Source organism: Calidris pugnax, unplaced genomic scaffold (assembly GCF_001431845.1).
Source record: "Calidris pugnax isolate Ruff unplaced genomic scaffold, ASM143184v1 scaffold186, whole genome shotgun sequence".
Taxonomy (NCBI): Eukaryota; Metazoa; Chordata; class Aves; order Charadriiformes; family Scolopacidae; genus Calidris; species Calidris pugnax.
In genome coordinates this window covers 13,247-35,583 of record NW_015090994.1, presented here as the reverse complement: position 1 = coordinate 35,583, position 22,337 = coordinate 13,247, and the positions used below count along the sequence as shown (strand labels likewise).

The 22,337-nt window shown below is 43.3% G+C and overlaps 1 protein-coding gene across 3 annotated transcripts in view; it reads right to left on the bottom strand.

Annotated features, from left to right (window-relative positions):
- The window catches only part of ST5 (suppression of tumorigenicity 5), a 222,252-nt gene extending 203,669 nt beyond the window's left edge, over positions 1–18,583 (bottom strand). For 2 of the 3 annotated variants that reach the window (XM_014954839.1, XM_014954837.1), the window contains exon 1: positions 18,359–18,583. The gene's annotated coding sequence lies outside the window, so the exon portion shown is untranslated. The remainder of the gene's footprint in view (positions 1–18,358) is intronic. The other variant, XM_014954840.1, reaches the window with a different exon arrangement.
- Positions 18,584–22,337: the final 3,754 nt, after the last annotated feature.

Below are 22,337 nucleotides of genomic sequence, written 5' to 3'. Positions count from 1 at the left end.
CTGCAACTCAAGATCCTGGGATCTGGTTCTTAGTGCTTTTCCTTGATCAAGTATTAGCTTTTCAGGTGCTCCCCTGATGCCAGCTTGACAACATTTCCAGCGTCTGTTGTAAACAGTCTCTCTAAGGTCACACCTGTCAAAGGTTCATTTGTGCTGCAAGGCCACAGGGCAGCTCCAATTCAGAGAAAATTGCTGGAGGCATCAGCCATATAGCAGAAAGCTGTGCTGATTGCTCCCCAACAGAAAAATGAAAATGCTTCATGTCCACATGCACAGATTTGTAGGAAGTAGTTTGCCCTGAGATTTGAAAGGCTAAAACTTGTGGTACAATCAGTGCAGTGTCAATTACACACTTTCATAACTGATGCCCAGCTCCTTCAAGGAGCTGAATTTCTTTGTTTTTTCAATAAGAAAAGCCATGGAGAAAGCCTTGTTCCTTAAAAGAAAACAATACTATACTATACTGCAAGTCTCAGACAACATTGCTGTTTCCCAAGAGCTTTACCCAAAGTCTCTTTACTCAAACCACTAGAAAGACAGTTCCATAGTTCAACAATCTTCAGCCCAAACGCTGTGTTCAGGTATTACATGTTATAATGCACAATGGTTGCATGAGACACCAGGGAGTTTTACTGTCCCATGGCAAATCTAGACAATTTCTATTTTCTTGCCAAAGTGTGCAAAGTGAAGTATACCATTGATTTTTAATTTTTTTTTCCCCCCAGAAAAGTGTTGTCTCTGCGAATAGCCATGGTCATTCTGGTCCACATACCTAGAAAAGACTCATATTCTGTATGAGGACAATAAGAGAGAAAATAATAAAGGGCAAAAGTGGGCAGGTATGGATGCCCTGGGAGTCCCACACAGGTAGTCCAGGTTACCAGGAGGGGAACCTGGAGGAAGAAGAGAGATCCTTTATGTTCTCTCCATGAGGACACCTTTGGGCTCTAACATGTCTGCATTGTTCCATTTCAACACTAAGTGCTTGCTCAAAAAAACGAAATTCAGTTTCCCCAAAGGATACTTTGTCCTGCAGGTCTTTGTACATAACAGTGACCACATTCAAAAGGTCTTTAATGTAATAAAGAAAATACATACAACAACACTCAGCAATGAACACAAGCTTTATGGGAACGTAGGCCATTTGGAATTGAATTCAGAAGTTTAGATCATTAGTTTTCTGGATGTGGTGAAATTTGCCCGGTCCTATCACGCTAACAAATCTTCCCACAAAGTTCACAACACAGGAAAGGCTGGGGCTAGGAACAACAACAATAAACGCAAGAAAATAAGCTTTATGTGAAACTAATCAGATATTAACCTGATTATGAAGATTATGTCAACTCCCCATATATGGGTTCTTTATCAGAAAGGCTGAAGCACTATTCTCTCAAATAACAGATGTGAGTTGCACATTGATTTGGAGTTAAGACACATGCTCTTCGATTACTCTTCTTGGGTTCCTCAGAGACAGTGGAAAAGGATTCCCAGTGTCAGAGGAATCTCTAAGGAGGGCTCAGTTTATACACAGTCAGTGTATTCCACCTTCCATACAAAAAGAGGATCAAGTGCTTTACTGTGAGCTTTTCTAATGAGGCAGTAAGATTCAAGTGTTTTCTTGATAAAATTAAAAAAAATAAAAATCAACTCACAGTACAAATAACAGAAAAACTAGGACAGGTGCATAAGGCAACTGAAATGGGAGGATTTGGAGAGAGAATAAAAATATTCTTCAGACAAGTGTGAAGCCAAAGGCAAAAAGAAAGATGACAGAAGTTAAAGGGGGGAAAAAAAATAATCAAAAATCAAACTGGAGCGGTTTGGAAGAGGTCTATACAGAAAGGGGAACACCCCAAAAAAGAAAACAGAAGAATTTTTAAGAACCCAAAAGATGGTCCCCTAGAGCCCTCTTGCCATCAAATCCAACTCTAGAAGCTTTGGGTCCCAAAGGTTAAAACATGACTTGGGCACAGACCCCAATGAGCTATAAATGGAGACAACTCTAAAAGATCAGTGAGAACGGCGAAGGACCAGGAACATCCACAACAAGAAAGACCCAGAGATAAGGCATATGCCACCACTGTTTTCTAATCAACTTCTTTGCAAACTTACATGATTTAGGGTATTTTATTATAGACAGAAACACAGAATCAGCCTGCAGTAATGCAGGCAGAACAGAATATTCCACATGACTATTCTATTGCTTTCTGCAGAACTCTGATTTTCTGGCTGCAACTCAAGATCCTGGGATTTGGTTCTTAGTGCTTTTCCTTGATCAAGTATTAGCTTTTCAGGTGCTCCCCTGATGCCAGCCTGACAACTTTTCCAGCGTCTGTTGTAAACAGTCTCTCTAAGGTCACACCTGTCACAGGTTTATTTGTGCTGCAAGGCCACAGGGCGGCTCCAATTCAGAGAAAATTGCTGGAGGCATCAGCCATATAGCAGAAAGCTGTGCTGATTGCTCCCCAACAGAAAAATGAAAATGCTTCATGTCCACATGCACAGATTTGTAGGAAGTAGTTTGCCCTGAGATTTGAAAGGCTAAAACTTGTGGTACAATCAGTGCAGTGTCAATTACACACTTTCATAACTGATGCCCAGCTCCTTCAAGGAGCTGAATTTCTGCAGCTGGAGAGCCAACAGACCCACTTTTGACACAGTGTCCTGAAGTTTCACAAAAATACAGACTCAGGGGGAATGCCTCCCTGTGTCTTCTGCAGGCATTATCCTTACATTAAATGAAGCATAAAGGTTTTCACTGGACACGTGCTTAAGAATAAGAACAAGAGTTACAGCAGGTTTTGGTCCATCCCTTTAGGCACCCTTAGGCCTCATACAAAACAGCTGAGACACACTAGCCATTATCTCCTTAAAACTATTGCTGTGGATGCGGTTTCCTCTGACCAGGGAGGTCAGGGATATTTTTTGGCCAAGAACCTTAATGACCTAACAGCACTAGAGACAAACCTTTTTCAGCTATTCGTCTGCATTCTTCGGGCATGAGGACATGAAGAAGGGAAAGCACTGAACTATGTGAAGCTATGAAGCAAAGAGAGACATTCCATGCTACAAAGCTATTCAAGTTAGCATCTCATTTATATTCTGGGATATAAACAGAACTTCTCTCCCATATGTGATCAAGATTCCCATACATAATTTCTCAAGACCAACACTGTATAAACCAGCTTAGAGCCCAGCCACCACACAGCCTTTCAGAACTGTTGGTGTATGTGATGTATTTGACCAATTTTTAGTATACTACCAATAAAAGGATGAAGGTTATCATGTATTTCTCCTCCTACTGTCTACTTCTTATATCTGCCTTTTCCCAACCAAAAAGGAGCCTTTGTTATTGCTTACACACACAGAGTCCATGCATGTAGAATGAGCAAGAAATCTGGCTTTGATCACTAACTGGTGCTTGTAGACAACACTGAAATATGAATAAAGGTAATAGAAGTCAGCCAATGGAAAAGACATCTGAGGAGACCATGGACTTGTTAACGAATCACATTGTGTGGATGATGAAGGTAGGTATAGAGACAAAATGCAAGGAAAAGTAGAAGATGAGGTAGAAGGGTGCTATTCCACCCAGATTCCTGCCAATACCAACAGGAATGAGAGAGATGGGTTTAGATAGACAGCCAAGACTGTCTCCAAGCTAAAATCCCTAGCGCTCCCTAAAGAAAATAGGAGTGTGTTTCCCTCTCTTATTCATGCATACTTTAGAAACCTCCGGAGACCGCTCCGCAAACTGGAGCACTGAAAAAAAATGTCAAGACAATAAATGGGGCATTGAATCTCTGCCATTTGCTAGAGGAAGGCCTTTTCTGACTTGAAGGCAATACCTTGTTTTCACTTCATAAACAGCAAAGCAATGCAGAGTAACCATTGTCTTTTAGAATGACCTAAAAGAAGAGAGTGGGGCAGCACAGCATTACTTGGCTGGATCAGTTGCTTTCAAAAATTTCAATATGAAATCCATCCTGCCACAGGCATATCTTAATATTTTCCTGCCATCTATTCTGTAGTGCCATAACAAGTACATTGTTAGCAATACAAGAAATAGCAAGAATCCTTTTTGGTTTTTATGGTCTGAGGAAATTAATTCCAGTTCCACTTCTGCTCCCGAACTCCTATTATAATCTGAGAAATCTGGAACTGTTGCCATATATCAGCAGTGAAACAGTCAATGTTTTGTTGTCATTTACAGTGAAAGCATTTAAAGCTAAAAGTAGACCTGTCTTCCCTTGTCTTTGAACAGGAGAAATTCACTGTCATTATTTATCTACACACTTCGCTTTGTTTATAAGTGGAAGTTTAATTTCTGTAAGAAAATAGTAATGCTTATGCAAAGGTGGTAAAGCAAGTACCTTGCTAAACTATGGTGAAGTATCAGAGAGGTATCTCTGTGGCCATAGGACTCAAAATCCCAGCTCCATCTTTGGCATATTAGGCCACTCCAGTCATGCAAGTAATTTTATTTCTCTCTGCTTTGATTTCTTAGTCTACAAAATGGAGATACTGGCTAAAGTCATTCAAGGACATTAAACTATTCACAGTTTCATTCTTTGCTTTTATTTAATGTTTGAATGAAACCAAAAAAAACTTGTGTTGCACAATAAGACAGTTGTGCTGATACATCCATTTTCCCATAAAAAACAGTTGCTGGGTTTGTTTGTGTTTCAGTTAGGCCTCTAGCTCACTCTGGCTCCTTAGGAAGCTCTCCCAGCATCCACTTAATTCCAGTGTTCAGCACCATCAAAATAGTATATTTTAATAATGCTTCATGTCATCAAAACCTTTCAATTGCTCCAGTAATGGCTCTGATCAGCTTTGCAAAGCACTTTGGGGAATTACAGTGAAAAGCACTATATTGCTGACTTGCACAGATAGGACCCAAAGACTTCAAAACACATACACAAAACATCTTTTTGCCTTCGTTGACTCAAACACTGCTCCAAGTCACATGATACTCCTCAAGGAAGAATTTCAGAGCATTTACCAATTAATAACCTTGCAACACCTTTGAAAAATAAATAGTGAAATGTGGGCACTACACAAATTGCTTCATCTATTGCTGAAATACAGCTGTCTCTACAGCTAAGCATAATACTGATTTAACAGTACAAAGCCACAGAAGCGTAGAGGCCACAAAGGAAAAAATATTATTGTATCCATTTAGAGCAAGAGGGGAAGTTTGTGGAGGCAAAAGTGAAGTTAACCAAACCAGAATTTAAATAGCACCCGGTGCTTGATGCCAGGTTGGTCAGAAATATCCCATGTTTCCAAATCTGGTAATCTTCCAAGGAGTCAAAAGCAACAAGTCTCTGTAGGAGTTGGTAAGGGTAGAAGGGAGGTTTTTTCGTGGTTTGATTTACTGACTAACTTAATCTGTACTGTTTAGGATTGTTTAATAATGTTGGTGGGCTGAGCTTATGTTATCTTTAGATGACACTCTAATGTTGCAGGGCAATCGTTATTACATTCTTGTGAGCTCAGAGTGCCTATAATGATTGTTCAAATTAAGAGATGTAATAACTCCTCAGGCAGACAGGCACAAGTGTTAAGTCACTTTAAGTCCAGCACCTGATTCATATCTCATTTGAACACCAAGGTCTCCATCAGGACTGTGCCCTCAGCTCCTTGGTGGACCATTGATACATGTCTTCTCTGTTCAGGGGACAGATGCCATACGCTGAATCATGAACAACACATGCTCTTGGGAGGTCTCCTACCCACAGAGCAAGCCTTTCCCAGTACTGTTTAACTCATAAGAAACTGTTTAATCAGAAAGTCTTAGAGGACCTTGCAAAAACTAGTTTTGCATCACACGCTTTGCTCTGCCAAACCAACTTGTCCTAATTCAAAGGCAGATTCCACACTGCTTCCAATCCTGCTGAAAAATTTACATTCTCCTTTAAGCAAGGGTAAAACACTATCATAGTGGGATTTTTTTTCACCCTTTTCCGTTCAGGGGACTAAGAAACACTCTTGAGAAGCAGGAGAGTGGAATGCAGGCTACTTTTCTTAAATTGGTCTTTCAAACACCATTACAGAAAAGACTGAGATTCAGCCTGATGGTAAGGAAGAGCACTGTAGGTGTGTACCAGAAATACGCTCCTCACAGTGCAGCTGCTTTCTAGACAAATTGAGCAAAAAACCCAATGTATTACAGGGGTTGGTTTTCTTACAACTATGCTCCCAGGTGGGCAACAACTGGGCATCGCTCAGCTTTGATGAAGTATATGTAACCCTGATCTTGTTAAGAATCAGCCATGGAAAAATGTATGTTTGTCCCTGCTTTTCAATTAATTTGCTGCTGCTACTAAGCATAGCACAGAAAAAGAAAAAAAAAAAAAAATCAATGGAAAAGGTTTCCAAATGGGAAACAAAAGCACTGGGAAGATCTAACTTCATTTTCGCCTTGTTGGGAAGTTTTTCCATTACTGCAGCATCCTTTTCTAAGAAACACAGTATCATGCTGCTTCCATGCTTGTAATGCACTTGCATTTTGCTGAGATAACTCAAGTATTTAATATAGTTCAAGGTTTAATCTTCTATTTCCCCTATTTTGAACAACATCCTTTACAAAAATATAACAGACAGACACACTTTCAGGATATTTTTTTTTTCTGGCTTAAAAAAAAAAGCCCAGATGGGGCTTCAGTCCGAAATATGCAATTGGCATTTGGCCTGGTGTAAAGACATGCCCAAACTGCCTGAGGATGGAACAGCTGTGAGGCCAGAGGGCAGGTCATAAACTGCCTAAACCAAGGAGACTTTGCAGAAGCGATTCCCTCAGGCCAGAGAACAGCTCTGAGGAAAACAAACGGCAAGTATACTAAAATCACCTCCACTTGGTCTCACCATACAGGAGTTGAAATCACTTTCTGTCCCTTTAGTGTTCCTTCTTTCCCCCATCCGAGTTAGAAATTGCCACCCAGCCTGGCCTCTTGCTTAAACCTTCTCCAATCATTAACTTACAAGGAAAGGAGAGAGTTTCCAGAGTAGCAACAAATCTAGCATGGCACTAAAAGAAACTTTTAGTAAATACAATTAACTGCTGTCATGAAAGATCAGACAACTCAGCTTGTGATCCAAACTCTGTGGAAATGTCTACATGAATGTAGAAAAGGACCAGAGAAGTTACTGGGGGAGGAAAAGACAGCAGCTCTGTTAGCCAGCCTGCATCCCTTCCACAACACTGGGGACAGGAGACAAACTTACAGCTGTGGTACCAAGCATGACTCAAAAGACACTGTGGAAACCAAAGCACAGTTGAGGATCTAAATAAGGCTCCTGTTACCTGATTATTCTCCTCCTGTATTTTATCCACATGGTTCAAAAGAAAAAAAAAAATTGACCCAAGTGAAATCTATGTGTGCTGTACAAAAATGTACTTTGGAAAAGTTGCAGCAAGATTTGCTTCAGGGGACTGAAGTCACTCCAGCAATTCAAGTAGACAACATAGGGGAAAACCAACAGGTATTACAGAATCCAAGGGACTGAGAAAGAAATAAGGTCATTTGAAAGACTTTCCAGAGAAAGTGTTATCTAAAACCCAATTTAAACTGCACCTGAAAACTTTAGAGGCCAGTAAGTACGCAAGAGAAACCTATACACCATTTCCTATTAGATGGCTGCCAAACAGATATTTTATACATTTATAATAATAAATATTATATATATTATATATAAATAAATAAAAATAAAGCAGTAAAGTAAGGTATTTATGTAGCATGTTTAATTGTAAACATATTTGTACTGCTTTGTTTAATTGAAAGTGTAACCTGGTAGATGCCACAATTACTGGACAATGGGAAATGTGATGAGAAAAAGTAAGAACTTCCGCTGCATCACAAAAAATAACACACTAGTGCTCTTGCACAGTCCTGCCTTAATAGGCCTATAAACCCTATATGCTTTGAGCCACTAACAACAGCGCCCAGCTGGCAGTTGGTGAATTTTCAGGTGCCTTTGAGGGTCCAGCTACTTGAAGAGAGCAGTCCTGAATACTCCTTGCTGGGTCATACATCATTGCTTATTCCTTCCCTTCAGGGCTTCGCCTCACGTTTGGCGAAGGAGCAATAGCTGCAGCTCCTTCCAATGTCAACACCTTTCCTGTGCTTGGCTAGAGGTGTCAGTGCAGAACAAACTGCCTTCCTAAATTCAGAGCTCCCCGAGCCACGTGCACTTCTCAGGCTCAATCTTTACTCACTGAAACTTTACAGTAAAACCACCATCACACCTTTTCTAGGTTAGGAAAGAAACGCAACAAGCTGCAGAGGTAGATGTCATAACAAATAGCTTAATACAAAGATCTAGTACCTTTTGTTTCTTTAATGTGTAGATCTCAGGAACACGTGGAGAGGTATCTGTTATCCCTTTACAGATGCACAGAGAAACTGGGGTTGCAGGTAATGGAACAACTTACAGGATCTCTGAATGAGTGAACAACAGAGCAGAGAACAGGACAAGAAATTTGCAAACTAGGATCTCTTTACCGGGATTTCCATCTTTCTACAGACATTGTACTTAATAGTAGATGTTTCTGAAAAAGAAATTATTCTCTTTTGGAGAAAGATGAACACACTCTTTTTTACGGGTGATTATTCCCAGAGTGGATAAAAACCAAAGGGATAAAAGTACAAAATTACTGACATTACAGACCAAAGCTGTTTTCTTCTGAGTTTGAAAACAAAAGTAAAGCATATACTTTTGGGCAAAATTGTTTTAAGAAAGATATTTTCCTGTTTCAGCAGAGACATATACAGACATGTACAAGCATCTTTAATACAAGGAAAACATTGAAACAATAAGTTGCTGACTTTTGCTTGCAATACTTAATCACATTCCTAATGTGAAGATCCTGAGTTCCTTCTAAGAGCATGTGGATGTTTTATTGTTAAACAATTAAGCCAAAGCCACACTGAGGATTTTTGTATCTGGTTCAAACTAACTTTAATGGAAAAGGCACACATAACTCTCACAAGTGACCTAGAAAATCTCAGCAGGGTTGTACAAAAAGCCAGAGCATTTTTCATTCTATTTGAATCCAGCCTGGTTAAGGCTTTGTAGAGAGCCGAGAACTCATAAATAAAGATAGGAAATTGTGAAGGCAGAAAGGGTCTTTGTCTCCTCTGCTCCCTGGCTGAAAAGAGGTTTAGGGGTGACTGAAACATCTGCTGTGCTAACTTTTGATTACATCAATAAAAAGGGTTTTACAGCTAATTTAATCAGCGTATAGAAAATGCCGCTTGGAATATTTTTGAAGTGATATGGATAAATTACTATCTTTTGAATAGTTATGGTAAGTATTCTCTAGATAAGATATAAACCTGGGCTGCACATTGATCACATTGATGTATGAAAGTGTATTCTTGCCTCTTGGCATAGGTTTATAACGGAGGGAGGGACGATAGGGGGGAATAGTAGATACAAAATAACTGCCACGTTGTAACCAGAAATAATGGTTATGACTAAGTCTCAAAAAAATCAAAAATAAGTAAATACGAAAGAAAAACTGCTTTTCAAGAAAAAAAATGGATTAACATCATATATCTCTATATACATTTGTCTATTAACAAATATTTAAGTAGTTAAGAAACAAGGTACTAAAAATCTAAACTTTCCTGCCAGTCTCACCACCTAATTGTACAAATGTTGAAATTAAGTAACTGCACTTGAAATCACCTTCTAGTTGGAAAAAAAAAGCCTTTTGAAGCACTGAAGGGCAGCAACAGTATTGTTGTCTCAAAAGCACTACTCTGAATATTTATTTACAGTTCAAGATGAAAGAAAATGTTTTGTCCCACACTACATTTCTGATTTTCCTGAGACTTAAACTGAAAATTGAGAGAAAAAGTTTTATCTGTTCCCAGGATTACCTTCCTGAACCTTGTTATCTCTATTGATGGTTCTCTCATCTATGAAAGTTATATGCAGTCTTTCATTCATTCAGATTTTAAGTGCTTTTACATTTACAAATGAAAGATGTTACATTGCTGCAATATCTCATCATCTTTCTGCCATTGTCTGAATTCAGCTCTTGGTTTTTATTGTCATTTGCTCTGCTCCAGAAACCACTAATCCTAATTTACTTCAGAAGCCCCCATCCTTCAGATTTTTAAAATCCACATGATAAAGCCTAGAGATGAAAATTACATATCTCCATTAGCCCCAAGTGTAGGATTCCTGCATCTAGTTTTTAGAAGTTATGGAGGGAAGTCCTTTTGATCTGTATTTAAAAAAAAATTAAATACGTATCTCATTTATATCAATGAGTCTTGGATCAAAAAGTCTCTCACTGGCTATCCAACATTTAGGGTCATGTTCAGCCTCTCAAAAGACTTTCTTTCAAAACAGCTGACATGCTCAAAAGACTTTCTTTCAAAACAGCTGACACGTACTCACCTTTTACTCTTTGCCTAAATAGGGGGCGGGGGGAGAAACTGGATTCAGAAACAATTTGAAAGTCACAGCTAGAAATAAAGTGCCAGGTGAGGAAGAGTTGAGTAGACACTGCCTACATGCTGGGATAATTCACCTGGTGGAATCACCCTTCTTTGCGTGGTCTCAGCTAACCTTCTGACTATATATGTTTGTCTGGGCTGGACAAGCAGAAGTACTTGCCAACCTGTTCTGCTGCAAAGCATATGGGAAAAGGAAAAGGAAGTTTTGGTCCAAGACAAAGCACTAAACTATCCAGGGCTGGATTCCTGCTGGTTTATCCGTTATCCATGGGCTCGTGAATATGCATGGCCCTCAAAATTCATTACATACTTTAATTTCTCATATGAATATGCCACTGAACTTGATTGTTCTGCTTCCAGAGCATACCTCCAGCCCTGTAGCTCAGATACACTTCTACAGGGCAAAAAGGTCTACTATCTCTCCGAACTTAAGAATAGGCCATATTGTTTCTTCTATTTCATCAGTTTGTCCACAGTAGTTGTGGGTCAACATTAGCATGCCAAAAACTACAGTCTGATTCATCTCATACTCTCCATGCATAATTATGCTATCTGCTAAAAATAATGATAATTGATTGAATCATTAAGCTTCAAAAGAGAAGTTGGTTTCATCCAGGGCAGAAAGTAAGCTCACTCATATTTCTTATAGGCAGTGCTTTTATGCTAAGTATTAACCTCTTCAGTTTTTCGGTTGCCAGAAATATCACCATATACCACGATCCACCCAACTGAAAAGGTAAGACAATCATTTCCCTTCAGCCATATATCCTGGAGCAACTCCCTGCCAGGCACAATCTCATGGAGGAGGATGGATAAACAAACAATGTATTTTTCTCATAACTTTTTACCCACTGTTATTCCCTCCCTGAAGCCTGCCTCTGAAAACTTCATGGCTCTCTCTTTCATCTGGGAGAGATCATCTCAGCTGCACATTCATCAACTTCTTAGTTTCTCCAACTCAGACAAAACTGTCTTGAGGGGAGAATCCAATGGCAAACAAAGCCAGAATTAAAGCAGAACCTCAATCAAACCTTATCTGGATACTGGTTTTAGGGTGCAAAGCACAACCTGACATCTCTCTTGGTGTTCCTCTAAATACAAATTTGAACATCAGAAAAAAATGACCAGGCAAAGGTATATGTCACTTGCTGACTTCTTGCAGCTCAAGCAGTTGTTATGAGAGAATGTCTATGACAGACAAGAAGCCTCAATGCTTGTAGGCAAATGAAGAATCTTTCTGTCACCCTTTATCCCCTTTGTAGGGCCTAATGAAGAACCCCAAGCCGCAGTTAAAGTGGTATCTACAAAATCTAGGTCTCACATCCATATACAGCTTTGCTGCAGCAGCAGCACAACTAGAGGGTATGACACGCACAGTTCATTGAAGCCCAGCTGCTGGGTTTGGACTGCTTTGAGGAGGAGGCTCAAGGGTTAAAATGAGAAAGAAGAAAAGAAACACTCTAAGAAAAGCCAAAGATAAATGAATGACTGAGAGCTGCCAGGCAAGCTTCCCTGAAGCACAGATGAACATCTACTTGCAGGTAAAATGGCAGAAGTCTGAAGGCGTTTGCCTCTCTTGAATTTATGTTTTTCTAGGGAGTTACCTGCCTTGTCTAAGTTCTGTAGCCAATGCAGAATCAGGGCAGACCAATTAAAATAATCCCCAACTCACCTTGGCACTGGATGAGAAGGTAGCTCTCCAACCCAGCAATATACCCCTTTGCTTCCCAGGCCTGAGGGCACCTCTAGAGAAGAAGACCAATGCCTTTGCTGGCTGGTCTGCAACTATGGCAGGAAAAGCCTCAGAAGGTCCTGCTCACGGTGTGGGTTCAGAGACTAATAAAGCACTGAGCCAATCAGCAGGAAACCCCTTAGCATCAATCCCTGTCAGTGGGGAGGGAGAGCTGAAGTGCAACACCTGTGAGAGCAGGAAGGGAGGCTAAGGAGATATCCTGAGGTCTGTTAATACCAAAACCAGATAATGAAGGTTGTGCCATTAAAGCTCTGGAGTATTCATGAGTGTCACGTGGGATTTTCAGACAAGACAGTTACTGAGGAGACAGCACGAGCTCCTAGTGCTTGTCCTTGGCTTTCCTTGTATTACAATTAAATAATTCGGGATATTTACTTGTTTTCACAGGAGAAATGGTGATGGATGCATCCATAAAACACAACAGAACAGAAAAACATGCATAAAAATCTAAAGGTGCATGAATTGTATCAACAAGTGCTGAACGCTCTTTTAACAATTTTGGAGATTAAGTTATGTAATATTTACATAAGGCCTATAGGGAAGTCCAGATTATTTTAGACCTCTTCTTTCTGATCCCTTTCTGTCCTTACCTACTCTGATCTTGCCTCTCTTTCAAGTCAGCCATTTCTTACACAGGTTGAGTGATATGGGGGATGTTCTGTCCAAAGACTAAAGTTAGCAATATACCAGGGACACAGCAGCCAGTAAAACACAAGCTGTGGTGTAGAGCTGCTGCAGAATTTGCATCTTAACAGTGAAAATAATCATAGAGCCTGCCATCATGCAGGAGATTTGATAAGCTTCTGCACTTTGCTGACCTGCCATAGCTTCAAAACAATATTCCCAGTTAATGAAGTTCATTTGAACAACACTGGCTAACAGGTTTTTGAGAGCCTGTAGCTGGGATTAAGAGATGAGGCAAAATGGAAACTCCAATCATTACAATCCTTTAGCACAAGTGAGAAGCACTTTCACACACAGCGAGTCAATACGCTCCTCTTTTTTTTTTTTAAACACACTGTGCCCACACAGAATGCAACATGACTTCAGGCCAAATATATTTCCCTTTCCAGTGACCTTGAGTGATAAGAGATTCCACCAGGACAAAGGATCATAATCATTAGAGCTCCTCGTTCATTCCACCATGTCCTACAGAAACTATTTGCATTCCTCAAAGAATTAACAATGTTGAAAGCAAAAATGTCAGGAGACAGATTCATCCCCTGACTTGAAGGACTTCTCAGAACAATTAACAAGAGTCCACGCTTGGAACATCTGCTCCTTGCTGAAAAAGGGTTGCAAGGTCTTCCGGGGCAGTTCTCCTCAAGTACTTTGGTCTCTGTCCTAATACTTGGAATAGCAGGCCGAGCAGGGCCCCTTCCACAATGCTAGCTGGTAGCATCTGTCCCCTCTAATTGTGACTGGATGTCCCATGAAGACAAATAATCCTTTTCTTAAGGGGAAAAAATGCAAACCATTAATTCAGTGCGACGACCCCATCAAAATGATGAAATGAATAATAGTATTAGAACTTTACACAATGAGTGTTTTTAATAACGTGGGAGTTAAGGAATAATGTTAAATGGTTCAACTCAAAGACCTGGTTTCCTGTGTTGGCACCAGTGCTAGCACTAAACGTTCATACATCAAGCATTTTTACATCTTCATTTTAAAGAGAAATTAGGAGACAGATATACTTAAACTGAAATAACATCCTGTTCCTGTGTGTGCGAACGCACACGGGGTGTATTTCTGACAAAAATTCACTGTGCTTTCAGCGTGTCCTTAAGGACTTCTCCATTTGCACAAATTCACTGAATTCTCAGCTACGCTGCAGTGGCTGTCAGGTTTTCAGCAGACAGATACAGCTCAAAAAAACATACTTTCCTACTCTTTGCCTATGTTCCATAACCTAACAAATGCATCTCCAAGGTCAGAAGCTTACAGCAGAACATATCAAAAGCACTGGCTTTTGAACTATAATATTCATTTACCTGAACAGTTCTAACTATCTGGGTATACGCTCCAGATGGAAAACAAAGTTAGGTTACTCTAAACATGTTCATTATGGATTAAGCTAATGCAGTCTTCTTTCTAAACTAGGTTGGCTGAAAATACAAAGTTACAGACCCCGACCGATAAGTAGGAACTCTTACCATAACTCATTGCAAACTATAGTCTCAAGCACTCTGCAACAAAACTATCCTATCTAATTTCAAACTCTGGTTACCAGTAACAGACCCAAATCGAAAGACATACCAAAACAGGAGGGTGGTTTGACCATGAAGCATTAACATACCAGCTGATCCCTATCTCTACAATTTATGGTAAGGTGGACTTCAAAAAGTTCAATTGCTAATGCAGGGGAAAAAAAAAAAAAAAACAACAACTTTCAGGCTCAGTCCCTAGTGAATAAAAAGTTTCTAATGAAATCTGACAGCTCTTCAAAACCTGTATGAATGAAGAGGGGACTTAAATGGAATTGTCCCCATTGTTCAATCAGCCCTCGAACTTTATTTCTGCACACCCAAACAGCAAGGACCATGTAAAAGGTAGCTCTGGAAGGAGGATGATGTTCACCATGGCCCCCCTCTACCAGGTGTGCAGGACTTCTCTTCCACAACATTTAACTTGACACATCTCACCAGCATAAAGCATTTCTACATGAAGAAGAAGAAAGATACAGGAAAAGATTTTGCAGTTGGATTAGGAGTAAAAGTGACAAGTACTAACTCTGCTGATGTACAAATACCCAAAAAACGTACCCAAAACTCTTCCCAAAAGGAAAAATTTCAGGTCTTGTAGGGTGTGACTTTCCAAGGCTTGGAAAAGCCACTTATAACCTCACCAAAGTTCAATATGACTATGAATGTTTACAAGCACAAGGACTAGGCCAAATTGAGAATGTAAATATTTGCAGTCAGTTCCCCAAACTTGTCTATCTGCACTGCCAACTAAATCCAAACTGCAGACCAAAAAATCTGAAAAGCAACAGTTGCACACACTTTACAGCACAGAGACAAAACTAACACACATGGCATTCAACATTGGGAAATAAAAAAGTAAAAGAAGTAATTCGCAATCTAAACTGAACTTATGTGAAACAAGACATCAGTGAAGTTTGGACGAAGACTAGACTTGACCCAGCTATCATTTGGTACATTTTGAAAATCTGATCTGTCCAGATTTTGGTCCTCTGCCCTGCAAGAAACTGGGTTACATTAACCATACCTAGATTAGTCAAGACCCCATAGACAACCTCATGGGTCTAGCACACAGTGGTAACTTTGACTTAAACCACACTCTCTTAAACCATCAAAAGCAAGAATTTCTATTTCCCAAGCAGATCACAGAAGCATAGAACAGTTTGGGTTGGAAGGGACCTTTTTAGTACATCTAGTCCAGCCCCCCTGCAATGAGCAGGGACATCTTCAACTAGATCAGGTTGCTCAGAGCCTCATCCAACCTCACCTTGAAAGTTTCCAGAGATAAGACATCTACCACCTCTCTGGGCAATCTGTTCCAGTGTTTCACCACCCTCATTGTAAACTATCTCTTCCTTACATCTAGCCTGAATCCACCTTCTTAGTTTACAACCATTAACCCCCTGCCCTATCACAACAGACCCTGCTAAAAAGTCTGTCCCCATCTTTCGCAGATGAGTTGAGGAAAGTCTCCTCTGGATACAAAGTAAGTTATTTAACAACCTCAGTTCCATACTCAGAATTGATTTAGGATCCCAAATCACCTTGAGTTCTCAATATCCAGATTTATCTAAAAAAAAAAAAAAAAAAAAAAAAAAAAAAAAAGAGTTCTACCCCAGATAAGGATGGCAACCAGGGAACCATTCAAGAGAGCTGTGACCTCCCACAAATCCCAAGGGATTCTCAGCTGCCAGTTCCCAGACCTTCTCAGAAAGGGTTAAAGGCCTTTCAGTCCTACATCTCCATTACAGGCACTCACTGGAGGGAATCAGAAAGCTAAATGTCTAACCAAGACCAGAACTTTGTAAATTTTTTTTGTATGATAAGAATTTGGGCTTCCTCACTCCCACTACTGTAAACTAACCAAAAGCCCATCCTCTCCCTCTTCAGTTAAGTGGGAGAAGTACAAATCCGATTCTTTAGCTTTACTCAACTGTGGGAAACTTGGTTTTGCTCTCCAGTCAAAAGCAGGCTCTTCAGCCCACTTCACAGTGACCTCTTCACAAGGGGCTGGTATCATTTCTTTAAACGCTCCTACACTAAAAATAGTCCTGCTTCCTAAACATGCATCCTTAGCAGTTCCAGGCATTCTGAGATCCGCATACCACTTTATTTTTTTTTTTTAAACTGGCAACATTTATTTAACCAGCAATTAAAAAAAGGAGGCCCAGCCGCCCCAGTGATTCTTCCCAGAGGGTCTTAGATGTTTATGAAACACAATGAAAACAATAAAGTGGATAAAATCATGCTATTCCATCAAGTCCTTGGCAAGACTTCCCAACCAAGAATAAATTAGCATGGTACGTTACAGTCAACAGATTACACAATGGTTTACGGGGTCACCAATAATAAGGGGTCACACGCTCCTTAAAGAGCTACAGTGTATGTTAAAAGTCACTTGCTTAAAGGGAAACAGCAACGCTTGGTCCTGAGCTCCTCGGAGCAAATTCTGGCAACCACAGCACAAACATGCTGTTTGGGCAGGAGAGGACAGAAGAAGCCTCTCCTCCCCAGTGCCAGGACCGGCAGTGACGACACTGAGCAAGCAGAATGGGGGAGTTTAGCACCCCAAAGGGAGCAGAAGGAAGCCAGGCCAGGCAGGACTCCCTTATTGCTGCACACACGTGTTGCAGTTTTCCTTTAAGTAACTTCTCTCAAAGCAAGAGGAAAACGCATGATCAAAGCCATGAATCTTACTCTCACCCTTCAACCTGGTAACAGATTTCCATTTTCATGGAACATGCGTTGACCTGATCATCAAAATTAAAACTGAATTTGGACGTTCCTAAACTTACATAATTTTCTTAAATCTCACCTTAAACATAAAATACTTCTAGTTTTGCTCTGCTAATTTACCCTTCCACTACATGGAATATTTTCATCTACCAACTATACATTAATCATGAATAATCAAAACATTATCAAGCCTCCAAGGCAAATTAACCTCACTTTAATTAATCCTACTCTGCATCATCAGAAATCAGACTCCCAACAGTTTCATCCTTTTTCTTCCACAAGCTTTTATCATTCTAGGCGGTTTTCACTGGCTTATTCAATATCTGGCTGCAGTTAAAAGACTCAGAATACCAATGAAAGAAAACCTATTCCTCAAAAGTCCACGCAGCTGTGAAACAAGGGTGTCGAAAACACTATTATCGACATACTCCATGCAATAATACTGTGCATCCGGCTTCACTTAGTTTGAATAGTAAAATTCAAAGTACATTTAAGTGATAGAACCGAAGTAAACTTAAGAAGGCTCTCTCATATGGAGCCTCTACTCTCTGATTGTGGTGACCTGCTGCTCCTTCCTAAAGCAAACACTTGGTACCAAGCCAAGAGCAGTACATCTGATTTTCCCACCAAGTGAACGGCTGAAGCAGTTCCCTTAGCTCCTCGGCTAAATCCGGCTTGGGATCCTAAAGCCTTCCCGCTGGAGTCCAGGTGGCTCCTTAGAGGACTCTTTCCAACACGCGTGCAAACGTTACAGCCGGCTGGGACGGACGGTACAAGCGGGTACCGGGAGGGAGAAGAAGTGCCAGACCCCACACTCGGGGGGCTGGCTCCCCAGCCCGGTCACACTTAGCCCTGTCCCGCCGAGGTGCTCTCCTTGGCTCTGTCCCTCCGGGGCGCCTCTACCCTCGCCACCGACGCAAGAACCGACCCGTGAGGCACGGCGGTGGCACAGGACCGACCCCCGATAGGGACGCAAAGCCGGCCCACACCCGGCAGCTCCATTACCGCGGGGGTACCGAAGGGCCCGGGGAGCCCCCCGCCGCTGCGCATCCCCGGCCCGCCCCGTCTCTCAGGGAGCGGGGAGGGCGACACCAGAGCTCCATGAATCGCTTCTGCCCCCCAGACCCCCTCCCCTACCCGGGTCCCCGGAGGAGCCCACCGACCCGACGGCACGGCTCCCCGGCTCTTACCGCGGCGTGCGGGCGTGGGCTCCCTCCGCCGGACGCCGTGCGGGCCCCGTCCCGCAAGCCCGGGCGGCTGTAGCTTTTTTGGAGAAGCTGGGAAGAGGGAGAGAGAGAGAGAAAGAAAGGGGGGGGAGGGAAAGGGGAGGGAAGGGAGTGAGATGGAGGGAGAGAGAAGTATGCGAAGGCAGGAAGTGGAGACGGCCACGGCCAGTGCGGGAGATTAATGGGAACCAGTCACCCGGCAGCCAACAAAGAAACCTGCTCCCCCAGCACAGCACAGCCCGGCCCGGGATGCAGCCCCGCCGCCACCGGGCAGCACCGGGCACCGCTCCCGCCGGCAGCCTTCGGCCCCGGCCCCAAACCGGGGTCCCGGGCAGTGCGAGAGGGAGGGGAGCAGCCCTCCGGGGGCCGGGCAGGACCGGTCGATCCGCGGGGAGATGAGCTGGGCAGAGGAGGAGGAGGAGGCCCCCCCCCCCCCCCCCCCCGTCTGACAATCTTCCTCCTCCCTCTACCCCCGGAGGAGGGATACTGCTTATTTTTTATTTAGAAAAACGACGAAAAAGTCGTTTGGGCTCCTCTCGGCGCGGAGCCGCTTAGCAAGGGAGAAAGGAAGGAAGGAGGAAAGCGAGCGAAGCGCTTCCTGCGCTCCGGCGCCGAGCAGATGGTTTCCATCAGGGCGCCGGGCACGGGGGAGCCCCCGGGGCGGTGGGACGCCCGCCTTCTCCGAGCTCCCCGGGTGGCTTTACAGTCACAGTGCCCCTGGAGAAAGAGAGCGGGGGAGAGCCATGCCTCTGAACTTCATCCCCGGGTACCTGGATTCAAGTCCGACCTCCTCGGAGCAGTTCCTGACAGCGATTTTGTAACGCTCTGCTCCCTGGGGAGGGGAGCCCCAGGTGCCCTGCTCAGAGGCAGCCCCAGCCAAGGTCCCTCCACACGCCAGGACACAAGGCAAGGTGTGTATGAAGGAGGTCTCTGCTTGGAACAAGCAATAAAACACACATACTCCGTGCAAGGTCCCTCCACACGCCAGGACACAAGGCGACGTGTGGTACCAAAGGGTGAAGGAGGTCTGTGCGTGGAACAAGCAATAAAGCACACGTATCCCCTGGAGAAAGAGGGGAGAGCCATGCCTCTGAACTTCATCCCCGGGTACCTGGATTCAAGTCCGACCTCCTCGGAGCAGTTCCTGACAGCGATTTTGTAACGCTCTGCTCCCTGGGGAGGGGAGCCCCAGGTGCCCTGCTCAGAGGCAGCCCCAGCCAAGGTCCCTCCACACGCCAGGACACAAGGCAAGGTGTGTATGAAGGAGGTCTCTGCTTGGAACAAGCAATAAAACACACATACTCCGTGCACAGCACAAACAGCATCCTATGGGCCAGCTCCCTGGCACGCCTGTCCACATGCTTCTACTTCTCAGAAACCAGCACAAGATAGTTGATATAAAAACCATACAAAAGAGGCAGGATCCTAATGGTTAGCAGAACCAAACGTATTGCAAAACGCAAAGACTGCACCTAAATCTTGAAGTATTCAGGCTGGAGCAACCTGGTCTAGTGGGAGGTGTCCCTGCCCATGGCAGGGGGGTTGGAACTCAATGATCTCTAAGGTCTCTTCCAACTCTAACCATTCTATGATATTACACTTCACAATATATTAAGCAAATGATAGTAGGAATGGCAGAAAAATAAAGAGTGATATGTGTATTCTGCAAATGGAGATACAAATTCCGGCATTGTACATTTCTTGATCTTCAAGCACATGCTTACTTCCCTTCCACTAACTAACTGAAATGGTGCTCAGCCTTAAGCAAACATTTATAAGCTTTCCTACACAAGGATACTTCTCTGAACCTAGAGCGTAGTACTCAGGATAAACTATTGTTGGCTTTCACCACCTCATCAGCAAAACAAGATATATTGTCTTGAGATACTCTGATCTGTCATCCCAAACGGCAAGGAAATCTGGTGTAAATGTCCAGCATTTCACAAGCCTCCATTATGTTTCAAAAGAGGGAATGTACAGGAAATAAGGCTAACTTTCATCTGGATTCTGATGTGAATGTGTGTTTCAAAGCAAAAGCTGTTTCAGCTGTCAGCCTTCTTGGGACAGATGTATTTGCTCAGCTGCAAAAGGAGTATTGTGTCACCAAACATCAAAAAAAATGGTGGGAGTTTAAATTTCAACACACAAAGAATAATTTAGCTCCTGAACAACAAGCTACTGCTACAAGTACCTGGCGGGAATATAAAATGAATACCATGTTCTTACGCCGTTACGAAAATGACATAGGAGGGGCTTTTCAAGTATATTTCACAAGTACAGCACAACAGCAAACCCATCTGCCTCTCCAGGAGACCAATGACAACAAGGAATGATGCTCAAAGATGCTCAACTTCCAGTTAAGCAGGAAGCAGTCTATTCTGGCTCCTTATCCAGCACGTCAAACAAACATCTCAAACACGCTAACATCGCTTTTATCAAACATCATTTTTCTCCCCCACTTAATGTTGCATGCAGTCCCCCAGACCTTAAGCACCTTGGCAGCTGCCTAATTTTTCACAGAATCACAGAATCTTCTAGGTTGGAAGGGACCTTAAAGATCATCTTGTCCAACCATCAACCTGACTGACAAAAATAGACACCCACACAACAAACAAGAAGCATCACCATCACTAAACCAGACCTCCCAGCACTACATCAACCCGTCTTTTGAACCCCTCCAGGGATGGGGCCTCAACCACCTCCCTGGGCAGCCCATTCCAATGGCTGAGAACCCTTTCAGTGAAAAAATGTTTCCTAATATCCAGCCTGAACCTCCCCTGGTGCAACTTGAGGCCATTTCCTCTCGTCCTGTCGCCTGTGACTTGAGAAAAGAGACCGACCCCCACCTCTCTCCACCCTCCTTTCAGGGAGTTGGAGAGAGCAATAAGGTCTCCCCTCAGCCTCCTCTTCTCCAGGCTGAACAACCCCAGCTCCCTCAGCTTCTCCTCATAAGACTTGTGCTCCAGACCCCTCACCAGCTTTGTTGCCCTAATTCCTAATTTCCTTTGATTACAAGAGACCCGACCTAAAATTAAATTGTATTTAAACACTGGATTGGGGCCTTTAATGAATGAGTGGCCTGGGAAGGGCTTGTTTATTACAGGAGCTGGCTGCTGCTCTGCTTAACCAACTGGACGATGACAGCAAAATGCAAACTAGGAGAGGATTACCTTTCCTTGCTTGCCAAGCAGATTAGGGCTAGCAACTCTCCACCAACAGGAACGAAGGGCTTGAGAAATCAGTGCCTGCTTCTTAACCTTGGCCACACCGCACTTAAAGAAGGTTTCTGTGCTTATTTTGCCCTTGGTGCAAGCGAGGTTAGCAAGGCCACAGAGTGCCTGTAGCCACGGCTGCTTGGTAGCCCCAGAGCGGCGACTGCAGCCTCAGGCATAGGGGCTGCCCTGTTGGAAAACCCTCCTGGGCCAGAAGCAGATTCTAGGGAGCAAATCAAGCTCGTTTGGCTAATCTGGCTTGCAGCAGGCCAAAAAACACCCGCTGTTTTCTTCTTACTAAGCAAAGTGGAGGGGCTTTCTTTGGGAGAGCAGCCTGCGGGCGGGCTGACGGGGCTGCTCACCCGGTGCTCTGCCCTCTTGCTTGTTTCCCTCAGCCAACCGTCGCTATTATTTTGTACCTCAGAAACTCCTAAAAAAAACCAACCAGGGAGTACGGCTTCCTACACCCTGAGGGGGAGGCTCACCGCTCCTGCGGGGGCTCGGCACCCTCTAGGGTCCTCCCCTCGTCGCCCGGTCGGGAGGAGCGGCGGAGCACCCCCGGGCGCCTCACCGACCCGCCGCCATCGGGGCAGCGCAGGGAGAGCCTGCCCGGCCGCCCTTCACCCCGCCTTTACCTCAGGGCGGGGCGCGAGCCTGAGGGGAAAACCAGAGACCACCAACCGGGGTGGGGGCGCCCCCTAGCGGCGGCGGCGGCGGCGGGGGCTGGGCGG